Source organism: Heliangelus exortis, chromosome 1 (assembly GCF_036169615.1).
Source record: "Heliangelus exortis chromosome 1, bHelExo1.hap1, whole genome shotgun sequence".
Taxonomy (NCBI): domain Eukaryota; kingdom Metazoa; phylum Chordata; class Aves; order Apodiformes; family Trochilidae; genus Heliangelus; species Heliangelus exortis.
The window spans coordinates 113,948,589-113,966,460 of NC_092422.1; the positions used below are offsets into that span (position 1 = coordinate 113,948,589).

General features: G+C 38.0%; 1 protein-coding gene across 50 annotated transcripts in view; it reads right to left on the reverse strand.

Moving 5' to 3' along the window:
• The window catches only part of ZBTB20 (zinc finger and BTB domain containing 20), a 505,805-nt gene that overhangs the window by 323,352 nt on the left and 164,581 nt on the right, over positions 1-17,872 (reverse strand). For all 50 annotated transcript variants that reach the window (XR_011729104.1, XR_011729105.1, XM_071759958.1 and 47 more), the window contains one exon: positions 16,120-16,195. The gene's annotated coding sequence lies outside the window, so the exon portion shown is untranslated. The remainder of the gene's footprint in view (positions 1-16,119; positions 16,196-17,872) is intronic.

A 17,872-nucleotide genomic window follows, 5' to 3' on the forward strand; every position in this document is an offset into this window, starting at 1 on the left:
TCTTTCAATGTATCTACAAACAAAAACAACAGATTTGTTTGGATGTCACTGCTCAAAGTAGAAGGTTCAAAGTGTTCAGAATCTGATAACATAACAAACGTAGAAAGAGAAGGATCCACACCTGAGTACAGTCTTTCTCCATGTACATAGGAACATGGTCAAGGAAGGAAAAGACACTCAACCAGAAACAGAGAGGCCACCTGGTGATCAACCAAGATCTCAACCTGCTGGTAAACTACTCAAATTCAGGTAGAAAACAGGTTTTTTTCTGCAAGAGAGCATAGCAGACTGCTTTGCCCAAATGTGAGAGATTCTGAAACACAATATATGGCTGACAGCTTCCTTGTGATCCCCAGAAGCTGACATTTACCATTGACTCCTGGAACTTAAGAATTTGGTTTACTAGTGTGCTGGGCATTCTTCACATACTCCTCTTGGGGCTTTTACAGCAAGAACATCTTCAAATTCCATGTCATAGGATGGTCTCTGTTTTAGACTTTAGTCCTTTCTTCCATTAGAAAGACAATACTACCCTGCTGCAATTTTTTTTTTTTTTTTTTTTTTTTCCTAATTAATTCATTTGAGACTATTCCTCAAATTTTCATTTTAATGCATTTTTGTGTGTGGGTATATTAGTCACTTCTAAAGTTGCATACAACTGTCACTGATTTAAAGTCTTTGTTAAAATCCATATACAAATCTGTTTTATATATATACACATGTGTACATGGATGTGCATGTACATATATATGAAAAACAAACCAAAAAGAGCTTTCCAACTGCATCTCCCTTCCTCCTCCCTTCTCCATTCTGAGCAGGTTCCTGCTATCAACTGCTGGAGTGTGCTCACTCTACACCTAGAGCTATAATTATTTTGCTTTAATTTTACAAAACCTTTTGTTCCATTCCCACGAGCCCACCTGATCCTTATATTACACTTGCTCTATTAAAACACTCATGCAGAACAAAGCACAGTTGTACTGATTCATAAGTAACTCACCACCCCCCCCACCCCCTTCTCTTTTTCTTTCTACTAGGCTCATGCATCTTACTGCAGTTTCATGACACTGTCCCTGATGTCAGTCCATGGCATCCATTTTTGCCTTTTTCCCCCCCCCTCTTTTTTTCTTTCAAACCATTATTTTTATGTGCTTAGGGTCCAATTACACTACTGTGTGCTGTTGTTTTGAATTGTTGTTGTGCTGTTCTCAGTCATTTTATGTTATGCTCTTTGGCACAACAACAGAAACAGTGCAGAGGGTGTTATGGAATTTATTTGTTGTAATCAGACTCTAGGATTGTTTTTTATTATTATTCATTGAGTAAAAGCACCAAAGCTAGCCCTACATTTATCCAAGGCAAGCAGAAGACCATTTCTAGCCCAGCCTCTGACATTACCATACCCTCTCTGCAGTAAAAGGGCCTAAAAGCAGCTTAGGTCAAGGTGATCAGTATTACTTGGGCATTGCCTTCAGGAACCATGAAATTTTACAGCAGACCAAACACACTGACAACACTTGCAACAGGATCTTCACAGAGGCACGGGGTATTTCAGATTTAGAAAAAAACCACAAAACCCGCTCATAAATTACTGCTGAAAACTGGAAGAGTACAGATCATCAGTAAAGAGGCAAACAATAGAAGGGCTGTTTCATCTATCTGTCCTGTACAACAACTTCATTGAGTTGAGACATCCCTCATTTTCTGGTTTATAAAGCACCAGGCATCTTGTTCGGACTAAGTAACAGATAAATAATAATCAGTCGGAGCAGTAGGGAGTGCATATGGAGAAAGTGCTAGCAAAGAACAAATAAAATGGAGCTGTTGGTAGCCATCTTCTGAAGACAGGGAACAGGGTAATTTTTGCATTGCCCTACTGAACACCACAGGTGTTAGGAGAACAGATCAGGCAAAGGTGTGACAAAAAGCAAGAAGGGGAAGGAAAATGGTGTGCATGTATGCTTTTCTTGGGGTGATGTGTAAAAATGGTAAAAACTAATGATTTCTAGCAATGAGAGTAACAGCAGGAAAGGGGAATGTGGAAAGGCACAGAACAAACATAGCTGTAAGGGGCATAAACAAAAGTTGCAATTCCCCAAAGAATAACTATTCTGCACATTTTATGTAGCATGTCAAATCTATCAGATTTTCTCTTATTAAATCATCATTCTACAGCAACAATCATTCCCTCAATCAATCCCCTGTGCTAACAACTCTTAGTAATGACTAAAATATATGTAAACATCAGTTCCTGCCAAGTTAAAGTCCTGAGCACTGTTCTGTATTTTTTGGATGTTAAATTTCCTTTACATTTTGTCCCTTATTTTTTAAACCTGTTTTTAAAGGATGAACGCATTCAGTTGGAAAATAAAGTTTTGTAACACGCACACTCAGATTATGTTAGCTCAGGAAATTGGCAGTGGGATAAGAACAAAACCATTCACCTCCTGATTGCTGATCCAAATCTAGCCCAAGTGAGATAGTCACAGAAGCTATAAGCCTCCCATGGTGGCTTTGTGATTTGAGATTATTTTTTATGAATCTCAATCCACTTCAGGCCAAGAACCAGAATCACAAATCCACTGCCTCAGTGAGCATTAACTAGCATCAGTGCACACAGTAACAGACAAGATGCCAAAACCTAACTGGTCTTAGAGACAGACTTCCCACTTTGTCCTGGGAACTGATCATAATAAACAGGAGTTGTTTCACACAAATGTAAAGCACAGGGAAACATATAAATACACACACACACACACACATATATATATATATATATATATATATACACACACCAAACAGGAAACAAACCAACCCACCTGTAATCACATCAGCTACGTGCTGCAACATTTACCTAAACCATGAACTGTTCTCCAAGACTTCAGCTGTTCTAACCTTACCCCCAAACCAGAAAGTGACTTATGGTGTGCCCCCGTATCATTTCAGAGCTGAGAGACAGAGAGGGATGGAGAAGAATAGGGCAAAGGTTTTCCACCGTAACTCCTGAGGAAGAAGCAGTAAGTCTATGCACTCCTGATCCCTTAAAAATTAAAAGGCCCACAGAGCAAGCAGAGGCTTTGGTCATTATATGGTCCAGTTCTCCTGCCCAGGTCAGAGGAACAAATGAGGCATTTAGTTTCACAGAATACCAAACCTGAGGAGGGCTGTGTTGCATTTTTTATTTTATTTGGAGAAACAACTGATTAACAAAGCTATTAACAAGGCTATTTCACTTAACAAACATCCTACAGCATCCAACAAAATAGGGATGCTCAGGCACATGTCCCATGACTCCTTGCAGGGAGCATGAATCATTAAAATCAATTGGGAAATAGCTACTCCAGCTTCCTCCCTTAGATATATTCGCTAACCTGAGGGGGGTAAAGGTCTCAGGACCCAAGAGTAGATTTAAGTTTTTCCACCATCTGTGCTGAAGTGCAGCCAATGCAAATTCCACCTTCAGATGTGCACTCTGGTGCCTTTCTGTTATGTTTTATTTCACACGTGATCTTTATTCCTTAGAAATAAGAAAAATGCACAGATGATGAGTCAGGTTTGCATGCAACTTGAAATTGTTTGTTCAGTGGCTGTTGCTTGGACATGCACTTTGCTATTCAAAGTAAGGTGAGATGAGAAATAGGGATTCATTGTAAATAGCCAAGTATTCCTAATTTTACAGAGATTTTTTAGAAGTAGTTATCCTCATAATTTTCAGAGACATTGCTGAAAGTATTCATGAATAAACCAAGGAAAAGTTGGCAGGAAGGTCAGATATTTCCCTCTTCTTTTGCTCTGAGGTAATAAAACACACATTGCATCTTTCTAAATATACAAAACTGTTTTAAGTACGTTTTAGGGAGTCTCCAGATTAATCCAATTTGTCAAAGGAACCAGTATGTCTGTGGAAGTCAGTGTTTAGCACACGACTTAGAATCATAAGCTACAAGACAGTTCAAGTCAGCAGAGCAAGGAACCACTCCTTCAGTGAAACAGGTATAACTACACTGAAAATAAAAATACACCATTTTCAAAATGCCAGAGCAGACAATTTCAGCTCTCATTTAACATGATTTTTTTATGGACATTGACTACACTTAAAAAAAAAAACCACTTGGGAACTTGCTCTGCTTTTTGAGATTGCTGGTAACACCAGAGAGAACTCAAAGCCCAACTATGGCTCAATCTGCCCTGGCTGTTGCAAGTTAAAATTTAGTGCTAACCAAGCTTAGATGCAGGAGCTGCCACACAGAGGCTCAGAGCGATGTGCACTGGTGTACTTGTCACACTGATGGGATTTTTCACAGTTTGATCAGTGAATACAGACTCCTACAATCCTTGGTCTCTGTGGAACATCAGATCCTTACCTGGAGCTGGTTTAATTTACTTGATAATGAACATACTGGGCTCACAAGCACTGGTGTTATACTACCTTCTTCAGTCCCTAAGCATACGGTGGGACCTCATCATCACCTTGTGTATCCAGTGACTCACAAGCTGAAAGTTTTTACTGAGAGTGAAAGAATGGAGATATTTACTGTGACATTTGCGTGACAAGGTGTTCACCAGGATGGACAGTAACACTGGTGGAAAAAAAATAATGCTTATGTGTTTCCTACAGGATAGAGTCTCAGATGAAGAAAGAGTTCCCAAAGTGAAAATGCCACCATAGATCTGGCCTCGACATGGTATCTGAACCTAGGTCAGGAGCTGAATTTTGCAATTAGTTTCACATGTCCTATTTAGATTCTTAAGCTGCATAGGAAGCAGAGGAAGCTCACTCTAGACATATAAAAGGAGACAATAATAAACTTTTTAAAAAAACATTATAGGGAATAATTGTTCTCTGGAGGAATTATCTGTTTACTAATGCAAACAGGACACACTGAGATAACATCTGGCAATGTTTATTACAATAAAACCTAGTCAATACCTCTGTCTACTACAGCATCCATCCACAAAACAGTTATTCATCCTGGCACCCACAAGAAATATCCAGCAATCTATTGCAGTAGCCTTTGTCAGCAAAATGGGAGGTTGTCACCTTTATTCTTCTATTTGAGAGCCAAGAGAAGAAAAATAATTAAATGTACATAGATACAAGAACAATGGTGAAAAATCAGAAAGTTAGTTAAGAGAGAGGTGCAGCTTTTAGCACTGCAGAGCATACAACACATTCTCACAGAATTTCAAAAAGCAGATCCCAGACCTTTTTTTGGTGTGCCTCAAGGAGCTTATAAGGTAGGGCAACCCATTACTTTTGCTGGTAAGTTACCAGGCCTTTAAGAGGTGCTTCAGAGCTATGAGTAAAAGCAGAAATCTTAACTTCGCATTTCCTTTCAAAGTTAGAATTCAAAAAGAAGTGATATTGAACATTCCCACATAATTAAAAAGCCAAAAATAAATTTGTTTTGAAAGTTATGTGTATTAGAATTCCCAAGTTAGCCTTCCCATTTTTTTCTATTTCTATATTTGTGTTATTGCATCTCACTGTAGAAATACTAGCAGTGTTTCATGCACTGAAAAAAGTCACCAAACATTAGCTTAGTATGTACTGAACCTTCATCTTTCCTCAGCCCAATTCTTCTTGCAGTCCAACAGTTTGGACTATTAAACTGAGCAGCTACATTAAGCACAGCAGCCACCAAGGAAGCCATTATATGTGAGGCCAATTCCAATGATTTGTTTTAAGTAAGATTTGCATTAGGATTTTTTGTTTAGTTTCTTGCCCTCTACACTACTGAAGTCATACTGTAACCTGAAGCTTCCAATGATGTGGCCATTAGGAATGAGCTGAGGAAGAATTTTAATAATAGCACTACATTAGCAAAGTGAAGACACAAAAACTGATCTTCCAAGCATTGCAACTGGTGAATACCCCACTAAAGTAAATGAAGGCCCTACTTAGAGGGCAGCAGTACTATCTTCAATATCCATTACTGTCAACTTAGCCACACAAATTAGTGACAGGCTTGCAAATACACAGAATATTTGACCTGGTTTTTACAGAAAAGACTGGGATTTCAAATGTGCAGAACAAGCTCTGGTATTTTTTTTCTATGTTTAAACAAATACAGGGCAAATACAGACTTGGTTTTGAAAGCTCTCAATGCTGGAAAACATCAGTTCAGGAGTTTCCATATGCAGATCAGTGCTGCAGAGTCACAGAAAAGCCAAACTGAGACACACTGGGAATTTTACACCTGGTTTCAGTGCAAGCAAGAGCCAAACCCCAGCCTAGCAGAGGACCAGTCTGTCTGAACCACATACTGAATTTGCCAGTGCTTCATCAGTTCTACAGAAGAAATAACTGTTATGTAAGCTAGTATTAAAACCAAGCTAGATAAAACAGGAGAGGGGAATAATTTCTAACCAATACAGTCTTACAAACTTTCACAAAAGTATTCCAAACCCCCTATAAGAGGGAGATTAAAACCAAAATAAACCATCATTCAACCATAAGGCAAACTTTTATATCCCTTTGATACTAACCCAGGGTAAAACCATTTATTTGGAAAAAAAACCAAAAAACTCTCTCTAAAGAGAGCATGGTTTCTTCATTTTCCAGCTGTAAATCTTTCCCCCCTATATCAGCTAAGGAAAGTTCCCTCCTGTACCTTGAAGTTAACAGGCACAGCAGTCAGTGTCTGCCCCTTACCAGGGGTAGGACTGCTGGAGAAGTGGGAATTAACATATACATGTGAGTGCACCAGGCATACCATTCATTGCCCAACCCAGGCACACAGGCAGCTCAAGCACACACATTTGTAATGAAATCTGGCTCCACTCAAGATCCTTCACTTCCAGTGTGGAAGAACCCCACTAACTTCACTGGAGACAGGATTTCACCCTCTATCTTGTAACAGAAGGGATCAGAAAATAGCTGCACTCAATACAGAAATGGAACGCAGAGTTCTGGCATGGATTGCAGGTGATACTGGCTTTGCATAAACTCTCCAGGTTATTATCTCCTCTACAAAGAAAACTTGCTTTGTCACACCTCTTAAATGCAGCCCTGAATGTCACTAAGTTAAACAGCCCTGAGCTGTCAGCCCCAGGAAGCAGCAGAAGGGAGTTTCAGACAAAGTCCTATCCTGTTCAGACAGTGGGAAGTACTGGCAACAGTAGAAGTGAGAATCAGTGTTTCACAGTATGGATATTTGGGCTTCCTACCATCTCAGCAGAGAAAAAGCATGAGAAAAATTCTATTACCCTTTCTAGACTTTCATCACCACAACCCTGATTAATCACAAGGTGGCTTTAAAAATTAGTTTAGCATTAAATAAGGAACATCTATTTTGCTATACAGTCTGTTTCTTTTACAAGGTTTTCTAGGTATAAACAGTCTTAAAGAATAACTACTGTATGGCATAGATACATTCTAAACATTATGACAAAGACAGTGTAAGAGATTTTTAGAAATCAATGCTTTTAAACGTAATTAAATCATAATAAAGATATGATACAGGAAGCTGTGCACCTGACAGTCTGACAATGCAGGGACATAAGAAATTCTTTCCATCATTGTAAGACAAGACCTCATGTTGCTGAAAGGCAAATTCCACATGGGAATAGACAGTGTATTTTAATAGCTGATAATTTCATAAATAGTAAAATTTACTTGGCATGTGGCATTCTCTGGACTCTAATGGCTTCGGCAAGGAAAAGATCCTTTCAGTGTTTCTTACTGGTAAGAAATCCTACCTGAAAAAGAATCACCTGCCCTTCAGCCTCTAGGGCTTCCCTTTGGCTGCCTACATCCAATGATTCTTCCAGTTGCCCTTAGAACATCCCAAGTACTGGATAAATACCCTAGCTCTGAGATTTGAATTCCACTTGAAGCAGAACACCTAAATACTTCTATATCTAGATTTACAGCCCTTCAAATTTATTTGAACCTGGTAGTGAAGCCCTTCATCATCAGTTTCCATATCTGTGCAATAGTACAAGACTTCACATATGAGAAAATAATCAAGTTTTAAGAATCCCAGAAGTTCAGGGAGTATCAGAATGCAAAGCTTTGGTTCAGTACCACTCCTAAAACATGCACATTAATGTAAAGTAATTTATATATTTTTAGATTATAATCATTCACACTAATTGTGATTACCTTCTTGCATGAGGAATTCCCCTGAACTCTTGCGGGAAGACAATTCCCTGTGCCAGGTCAGGAAGCACTTGAGATGGCCGTAACTCGTGTCCTGAGGAAACCAAGTATTTGCCAGATACCTGATGATTTTCTTCAGTGCAGTTCTAGACCCACACATGTGAACTACACAGATGTGAGACCACCGCAGCATAACAAAGACTGATGAAGTGAACAGGAGTTTGCCATGGCAAACAAATGTCTCCTTGAATGGCAAGCATGATCAGAATAAGGGCAGCTGTAGCTGTAAAGAGCAGGTTTTTTTCTAAACCACACACACAAAAAGAGGCTCAGAAGTACTGACATGTAATTTGTGATACAGGAAGGAAAAGGCAAACAGCATAATTTCTGGGGTGATTTTCACATGTCCAAGAGCCACTGGAACAAATTCAATAGCACCATAGCCCAAATAAAAGTAAAAAGCATTAATATTTTCCTTCCTGCAGAATAAAAAAAAATATGAGGAACCAAAACTCTTATGTTCAGGTGCCATCCATGAGCATCAAAACTCATAGCATCCTTGCCCATGGAATTTGGGATTTCTCACTTCTTAATGTGCTGTCTTTCCCATCAGTATGATACACTAATTCAATTCTATATCCTCTCAGTCACCGGATTTCTGGTCCCTCTCTTCATTCCTCAGGCTTGTGTGATGTTCAGCCAGTGGAATTTCCCTCAAATTGTTAACTGCATCCAGGCAAAAGCTGTCATTTACACACTCAGCATGCCCCCAAAGGGTGATCAATTTATAGTCGTTTGTTTCAAGAATCCAGAATCAAATGTTTTAAGAAGTGACAGCCACTGAGACATAAGGTGGTTAGTTGCGTATTACAAGGAGGCAAGAGACAGGACAAAACAGATTATCCTCCTCACTCAAAACCCTAATGAATGGGAAAAGGACTGAGAAGAAATGAGAATTCATCTTCCTCTGGCTGAGATTCTGATGTTTAGCAGACTTTTCCCATTGATGGGCTGATCTTGAAAACTGTCTACACTGAACCTGTACCACTATACCATACCTCAGTGAACAGGAATTGCAGGATCGATACCTAAACTGGTTAATATTCAGAAAGGATGTGCAGTGATCTGGCATAAAACTGCTATTACTGCTGCTGGGAAATATATACCTAGATCCTTGAAAAAGTTCTGCTGCTAAGAGGCACAGGATTCTCTGTTACTTATTGCCAGTTTTGAAGAGATAACACTCTTCCATTTTACAAAATATTTTCATTATTCTAAATTTCCACAAGAACATTTATATGAACTAGAATGAAATTTCTAAGGAAATTTTATGGAGACAATAACAACAAAAAAATCTGACAGGGAAAGTAATGGATTGAAAATAATTTGTTAATGCAGGTTCTGACTCACAGATGTCTTAAGTTATTACTGACACCAAAACATCTTCCAAAGCCAAATACTTTTCCAATGGCCTCTAACAGCACAGACTGATCTGCCAAGTGCTCACTATCTCCAATCGGGCTATCACACTGTCAAGCTCCTACAGACTCCTAAAGAAGAGGTGTAAGAGAAGGAAATGAGCAAGAACTGGGTCCTTTTAAACTAAATGCTACAGAATGATGATGCACACAGAGAACAAAATATGCTGGGAGAATTCTTTTGTCATGATAAAATACGTTAAAATATGTATTTTAAGAACAGCATTCTCTGTCAGACTTCTTTCTGAAGGTCCTGCAGAGCATGCACTGGCACCAAAACCATGGGCATGTCAGCAGCACAGCTCTGTAGATTATTTATATATATATATATATATAAAATATTCTTATCTCTCTCTTCCACTGGAAACTGCAGAAAACAACAGACCGTATCTTCTGATCTATTAGCTAGATGCAGTGACAGTGATGGAAAATAGTGCAATAAGGAGAAGCAGATTCTCTGTAGCAAAAATCTGAGTTAGACCACTTAAGCTAATGAAGAAAACAGATCAGAAAAGTTTGGATAACTTACATTCATCAGACTTCCCTGCATCAGACTCTGGAATTTGAAATGATTCAGTGAGAGTGTCTTCAGGGACACTGATGTAAATATAGAATAACCACAATGCCTTTCTGTGGAGTCCCTCCCATTATACACTGGTTTAGCCGAAGAATTTAATTTCGGATAGGACAAAATAAGACTACTAAGGCTTGGAAAAGGTCAGATCTACGTTGGCTTTCTTCCTTTTGTGTTTTACCTGATGACATCTCTGGTTTAAGATAAACTTTCCTTGCTCAATAGTATTTTGCCTTTCTTTTGCCTTGAAGTAGACCAGCAAATGCTTTGATAAATGAAGTGAAAGATTTACCACTTTCCCCGTAACATCTTCAGGTGCTGAAATGCTGAAGTGTTTTACTAAAGTAGTGCTACTCAGGGAATTAATGCTAGTATTCCCATGCCTTTTTTAGTACGAGTGAATCACAGCCCATACTCCTTTATATATTAAAGCAACCACACACTGGAGAGTCATTTTCCTATCTTCACTTATTGCGGCCACTATTCTGCAAAAGCAAGAGCTGCCGCCTATGAAAAAAGGGAGGATTCTATCAATTTGTACACTACAAATGATACTGTTAATATGCAGTAACTCTACAAAAACAGAGAAACAAATCCCTAAACAACCTCTCCACCTCCTCAAAAAACAACCTTAAACATTTGCAAGAAAACAAAAATAAAAATATGAGGGACTTAACCACCAATCATTCCTCTCTTTTTTGTGCTAAGTTGTGAATGGGACTGATAAAAACCAACGTGAAAAAACTAACCAAATTTTCAGGCTGGACAACTGCATTTTGATTCAGTAAGTGAAGATCTCTTTCATGGAAGTTTAAACAAAAATTCATAGAATAAAGAGAACCACAAAGCTCCCAATCTCCTGAGGCATCTACCTTTTTGTAGCAGACTTCACTCCAGCCCCATATTTGATCTGATCCTCAATCTTATTTGCAACTTTCAACTATCTCCACTATCTATGCCAGAGGCCTTTGAATCAGGCAATACCTGGACCATCTCCATGCATCAAAATTTTAAAAACTTGTAACTGAAAAAAATCAGCATTTGTGCACTGACTGGAAGGAAACTTCGAAGACTCATAGTGATCAAAAATATGCCCTCCATCTCTATATGACTCTCTCTCCTTTCCTTCTGTAAAAAAAGCCAAAGCAAAAATCCTGGCAACCCAACAAAAGCTTTGAAGAGACAATATGGTTTTAGTTATGAGAGGATGGAAACATGAGAACCCTGGGGATCTTTTGGGAACATTAAGCTTTATTAATCAGGAATGTATTAGCCACATACCAACATTCCCGAACGGTACGCTGAATCAGAGAAATGCCAGGGAGCAGAACCCATCCAGGATGGTCTTCTGCCTTATGGAGATTTCTAGCATTCCCAGAGACATGGTTTTTGAAGTCACTTCTTAAAAAAGAAACCTCCCCTGCTTCCACAGTACCTACATATTGTGCATCCCAGTGATTTACAATCCAGACAGTAGGAACATGGTTCTTAATATGTAACTTGGTGATTTTCACTGCTCCTTGAACTGATTTCTTTAGGTCTTCCTCCCAGTGGATATGAAGAACAATTAATCACTGTGCCCGATTACAACTTCTCACTCACTAGAATATTTTTTTCCTGTTCTCCATCACATCCAGCAATAGCAACACTTTCAGACACATACAAAGCCATACAGGGCTCCTGCACATCCTCTTGCCCATTGGCCACATATAAAGCAATCAATCAGTTTGTTCTTTGGCAACAACTTTAACACTAAGACAATTTCTGCCTTTTGACCTCTCTACATTTCCACTGGGGTTCCATGGGTAGAAATCAGGGCAGAATTTATCCCTCTGAGTTTCTGGATTAATGCTTTGGTATAGAAAGGGAAAAAGGCAAAATTAATTCTCTTTGTTAGTGCTAACAGAATTCCTCAGTCAGAGTCAGCCCCAAGACACTGATCTTTGTTCAAAGGAAGCACACTTCCATACTCATTTCACATTTGTAAGCATCTTCTCCAGCATACCTTCTACAAGCCAGTATCTTCTGCATTAAAAGAACCAATCAAACAAAAACAAACAAACAAAACAAAAAAAAAAAAAACCAAAACCCCAGCCCAACAAAACTGGTAACAGCTTAAACTATGGAAGGTTTACGTTTTATCAGAGGAATAAGAAGGGGGAATCTGCGGGGTTCAACAAAGCCTAGTTCTAGTTAAAAAAGCAAGTTACAAGAGGAAAGGAAAGATCTCTAATCCATCAGGAACTACAAGCATTCTTTTGCTGTAAAGAACACAGTACGGTAGCTTGTTTGTTGCTTCAAAACTCTTCCTTCATTTAAAAGCACTACTCTGATGGACAAAGCCCTTCTCAGCCCTGACATCCTGACACTACACATGCAGCATGCACTCTGGGATGCCAGCTTACTGTGTCACATTGTCTTGGGTTCTGCCTGTTCCTTTCCTTATGCCTGCAAGCTCAATTGAACTTATGAAAATTCAAACTGTCTTCTGTCTGTTTCATACATCATCAGCAAAAAATCGGTAGACAATATGAATTTGCTTTCTCTAATTTGGAGGCTACACAAAAGTCTCTACTGTATAATACAAAAAAAAAAGGGAATAAAGTTTGGTACGCAAGGTTAATTCAGCATGAAGGAAAGTAGCAGAGAAACAGAAGGAGAGAGAACACTAACAATAAAATACTCAACAGTGGGGAAAGTGACAATGAGAAATACTTCTGTAAATTGGAGTTGGCCTTGATAACTTTCAGTGATGGAATTAAACAAAGGCACAAGTGAGTTGTGAAAGATCACCCCCATGAGTGGCTGTATCTCCATCCCTCATGAGTTGTCTACACAATATACTTATTAACAATAACAATGATTACTATTTCTTTTCTAAGAGCTTTGCAAATGCAAACTCAATAATGTTCACAGAGCTGTATCAGTTTGAACCAGACTGAAAAAGTTATCTGCCGAACAAGGCACAGTGACATTAAATGACTTATCCAAAGCCACTAAAAGAATCAACAGATGTCAAGACTAAAGCACCAGATCTCTTGGTCAGTAATCAGATCACAAGGACGTATAAAGCTGAAACCTTGGCAAATCTCTTTTTTAACATATGCAATGCATTGCAGACTCCTTATTTGCCTTAGCTGATGGCAATGCAACTAAAACCATTGCTTTGAAACCACATCTAGTACATCTCTTGTATACTTTTTTAGATGGCATGTGCAAGATCTTTTTATTTCACACAAAAAATGATGTGAGTGCTGCCTCCTAAAATCAAGCAGGTGCTGAAAGTGAGAACAGTTAGCTCCTCAAACTAGACTTTATCCTTTGGGGTTAGTTGCAAACAGAAAAATACTTAGCCACAGCTTTAAAGTTAAGTATCTGAGCAATCCGATAGACCTCAATGGATCTACTGGCCAAGCAATCCACAGAACTTCAGTACACAGCAAAACATTGTCAGAGCACCCAATATAGCAATAATTCAGTGCACAGACCTTTTCCATTACAAGTATGTCTGCACTACATTTTGAAGTTTACATTTTTATGCAACGGCCTGCCAGATGTTCACATGTTGTGAATTGGTATTTTCTTTTAATGCCATGTATCAAGTCAAGCAGATTTTCCTATCAGTCTAAAATCTGGCCCATCTTATACTGATCAGTTGCCCTGGGGACATCCCTACCCTAAAGGAAGTTTACAACTCTCCAATTAAAAAAATTCAATTCAAAATCCCCAGAAAACTACAAGAGCATGGACTGTCTTTTATTCTTGCTGTTTTCAGGCTAATACAGAACAGTCATACTGGGAAGTATTACAGTGAACATACGTAGGAAAGAAACTAAATCCTTAAAGCAGTTTCCTCTATAAAGAAGGTGCCCTCGTTTTTACTGCACCAAATTATAGGGACAGAAGGTACAGCAAGAATCACACACATTTAACAGCATAAATGTGTGTATGCAGAAGTTCTTCTACCCTGTGCTTCTGTATTACAGAGACAGGCTGTATGCCAATGTTACAGAACTTAGGAGCAGCCAGAAGTTTACAGGTGGGATTTTTTTAATTTTTATTTTTATTTTAAATTTTTTTTAAAAAAGCAAATGACAAGAAACTCAAAGATTAGAATTTTGGAACTCTAATTCATGAAATGGAAAGTAGAACTGGGCAGAACAAAGAGACCGCAGTTGTGACCCCACACTCCATTCCCAAGCTGACCACTGATTTACTCTGACCTTGAGCAAGTTGCTCAACATCTCTGCATTGATGTGCTCATCATCTTTAATTAAAAAAAATTAAAAAAAAAAAAGAAACTTCCTATACAGACGATTCACACTTGTGTATTTATTTCTCCTCCAAAGCCTACAGTCACATACAACTAAAAAAGGCCCATTCCAGCCAGCACCAATCATCAGGCCCATATATTGCTTCCTGGTATTTTGTCTTAGAGTTGTACAAGTGGGACTTACTGAATAACTGGATCTTGAGAATTCAAAGAACTTGTCTAAGCTCACTCCTCAGTCTGCTGCTGCATTTTGGAAAGAGAATTGCTTCTACTTTCCAAAAAACTTCTCCTGGCTGTTGACACGATATTGCAAGACAACTTTGAAATTCTGCACTCACAGATTTAGAAGTATGGCCCCACTTTTCCCTTTAAATTGCTGCTGGACACAGCAAATCCATGAGTGTTTTCAACTCAGCTCACCAGTGTAACTGCAAGGTAAACCTCGGGTGGCCAGAAAACTGCTCATATTCAGGAACGGTAAGCAGAAAATGTTAAATACCATTCACTGGCCACAGCCTGCATTTAATACACAATATTTAAACAACACAATGGCATGGCCCTTGCCAGTAATGTAAAAACACAATGGAGTAGAGCCAGAATGGCACAATCTGTCTGCCTGAGTCATGCTTGGCACTCCATGCTGGAAGGGGCATGCATTAGCTGCCCACAGTGTACCATACCCTTTAGCTGGTTTAAAATTAATCCTTAAAATTCACCAAAAAAAGTGAGAGAGAGAAAGAAAAAAAAAAAAGAAAATCACATGTAATAGTTAAAATATTTTACTGAAGTACAAAAGTACCACTTTAGAAGAAAGCTCTATATTTTATTAGACTGCACATTTTGATCTTAAACAGGAAAAAAACCTTACTTTGCTTTGTGATATTCCACAGCTTTGTACAGCCCAACTAAAATTATTTTTCCCTACTATCTACAACCTTCTGGATTTGCATTCATATATTATTTCATCAAATTAAGAGTAATCTACTACATTTTCTAATTCTCTTTTGCGTGTCTGTTGTCCAGCCACTGAAGTTCCAGATCTTAATTATTGTCCCCAAAACATTCAATAAACAGATTCTAAATAAGGATAGAACAGACTCACATACAAATCTGACTTGCTTTTATGGAATAACTATGTTCTTAGAAAGAGACTCCTTTCTTGCAAGACATTAAGATATATTTTGACTGTTTTGTTGTGTCACAGCACAGATTAATTAGGTATTTCTGCCCCCACACCTTGAAGAAGCTGAAGCCCCCAGTGATGTCATCAGAAAGTTTTTCGTTTTTTTCCTTGTATAAAAAAGACAAATTTCTTATGACATCACGAAAAGAGAATAAACTATTTTTTGTGCAATAAGCAATCCCCCACTGTTCTCTGCTATCTCTGCACTAAAGGGCAGAAATCCTCATTGACGAAGCAACAGTAACTCTACGTCAACACACACAAAGATACAGACTGTTCCTAATGTTATTCAAAATAAAGCAGAAAAGAATGATCTGTTCAGGGGTCTAAAATTAAAGATCTGCAAGATGCAAGTTCAGTTTAATTTTTAAATAAAACATCCTTTGAACTTCTAAATCCCATTCAAGGGGACTGTGACCTTTATTCAAGACCAGCTACTGTGCTAACACTGTGGATGCATACAGAGGAAAAATATGGACAAAAGGTACCAGAAAAGCTTTTACTTACAGGAATGCAGTGCAGCTTAATCTTTTTGTTTTTAAGGTGCAGTGATTTCAGCATCTACAATGTAACTTCAGGCAGTCTGAAAAGAAACAGGTTAAAATCTCTTTCAGTTATAATTGGTATTTCAGATTTAATTAAAAATTAAACTTTCATAATGTTTCACCATCCAAAGCAATGCATTATCAGTCAAGCGTAGCCCTTTTTTTTGTTAAAAGAAGCTCTTCCCAGAGTAGTTTGCAATGAAAGAAGAAGGGGAAAAAGGCAATTGAGAGTAGCAAAATATATTTCTTCAGCAAAAGATCTCTGAATAACTTGGAAAGAAACCTTCTGCCACTTAATTTTAACAATCAACCTTATACTAATTAAAAAAAAAAAAAAAAAAAAAAAAGCATCAAAATTAAAGAAGACAGAAAAACACCATCACATACCAAGAACTGTGAGGGGAAAAATGTTAATTTCAGAAAAACAAGGACATTGCTAGGACCAGAACATACGCACTGAAAGGGAAAATATGGTTTTACATAATGCCAGCCAACAATATTTTTTATAATCCATTCTACAGCATGTAGCACTTTCAGACTGTGTGGAGGAACAGAAAAAGAAAAGTCCAAAAAGAGGAAAGCTGTTTTCCAAGTGCACAAGGCAAAAGGCGCTTTGCATCCTTTTGTTAAAGGATACTTAGTAGCTACTCTGTAAAACAAGGTTTCTTATAATGTAAAATAAACATCATTTTATTGTGCAAAATAGATGATTAAGAAGTAGTAGCTGTAGACATTGAATTTGACCAGATGCAAAAAACTATTTTTTTCTTTTTCCAAATGCAGTTGGAACAACAATAAAACTCCAGGGGTTGCTACATAAATATGAGTTTAAATGTTAGACTGGAGTTTAAAACCTGAGGTTTTAATTGTATCTAATCATAAAGCCACAAAAACCAGGAGAAATGAGAAAAACAAAAAGTATTAATAATAAATTAAAACAATCTTGCGCTAAGCTGCCAGGATTTGGCCTCATAATAACAAACCATAGAGCAACATACACAGACACATACAACATACCACCAATGCATAAAAGTAACAAATCAAAATTTATTAAATTTTATTTTTAAAAGGTGACAGAAGAACTTGCCTAATTTACCCCACTGAAAGTCAAAACTAGTCTCTTTACCAGTAGCATACTGAGAGAAATAAAAATGAATCCTGGATGGGAATCTAATACCAATTTGAATGTTCCAGAGGCTGGGGGCAATTCCTAAGTGGAATTTTTTCTTTGTTCTCCCATGAGTAAAAACCCAGTCTTCAAACTTCAGTGTTCTACGAGCCTTCCCAGTCCATCCCCATAGATGTTAAAAAAAATTAAAATAAAATTTAAAAATGCACTCTAGCAAACAAAACACTGTCACACAAACATGTTCATACACACATCTATTGCACAAATCGAAACAAGCTCAGTAAAGCATTTTAAGGTGTAACTTTTCAACTCTGTCCAGATCAGAGGTATTAAAAAGCCAGAGGCAAAGCAGAAAGCACAAAAAGGGACAGCACAGCAAGAATTATCAAATGTTATACAGAACCAATTCTTAAGTATTTGAATGAAGGAATGAGAGCCCCCAAACAGAGGCACCAAGACAATGCTACCACAGGTATATAACTTTATAGGCTTGGATGAAATTTGTCTTGAAGGAATTATTTGAGAAACATGTTCCTAGTCCTTCAGATAAGCTTTACACCAACTAACTATCCTTTTTCCTGATTGG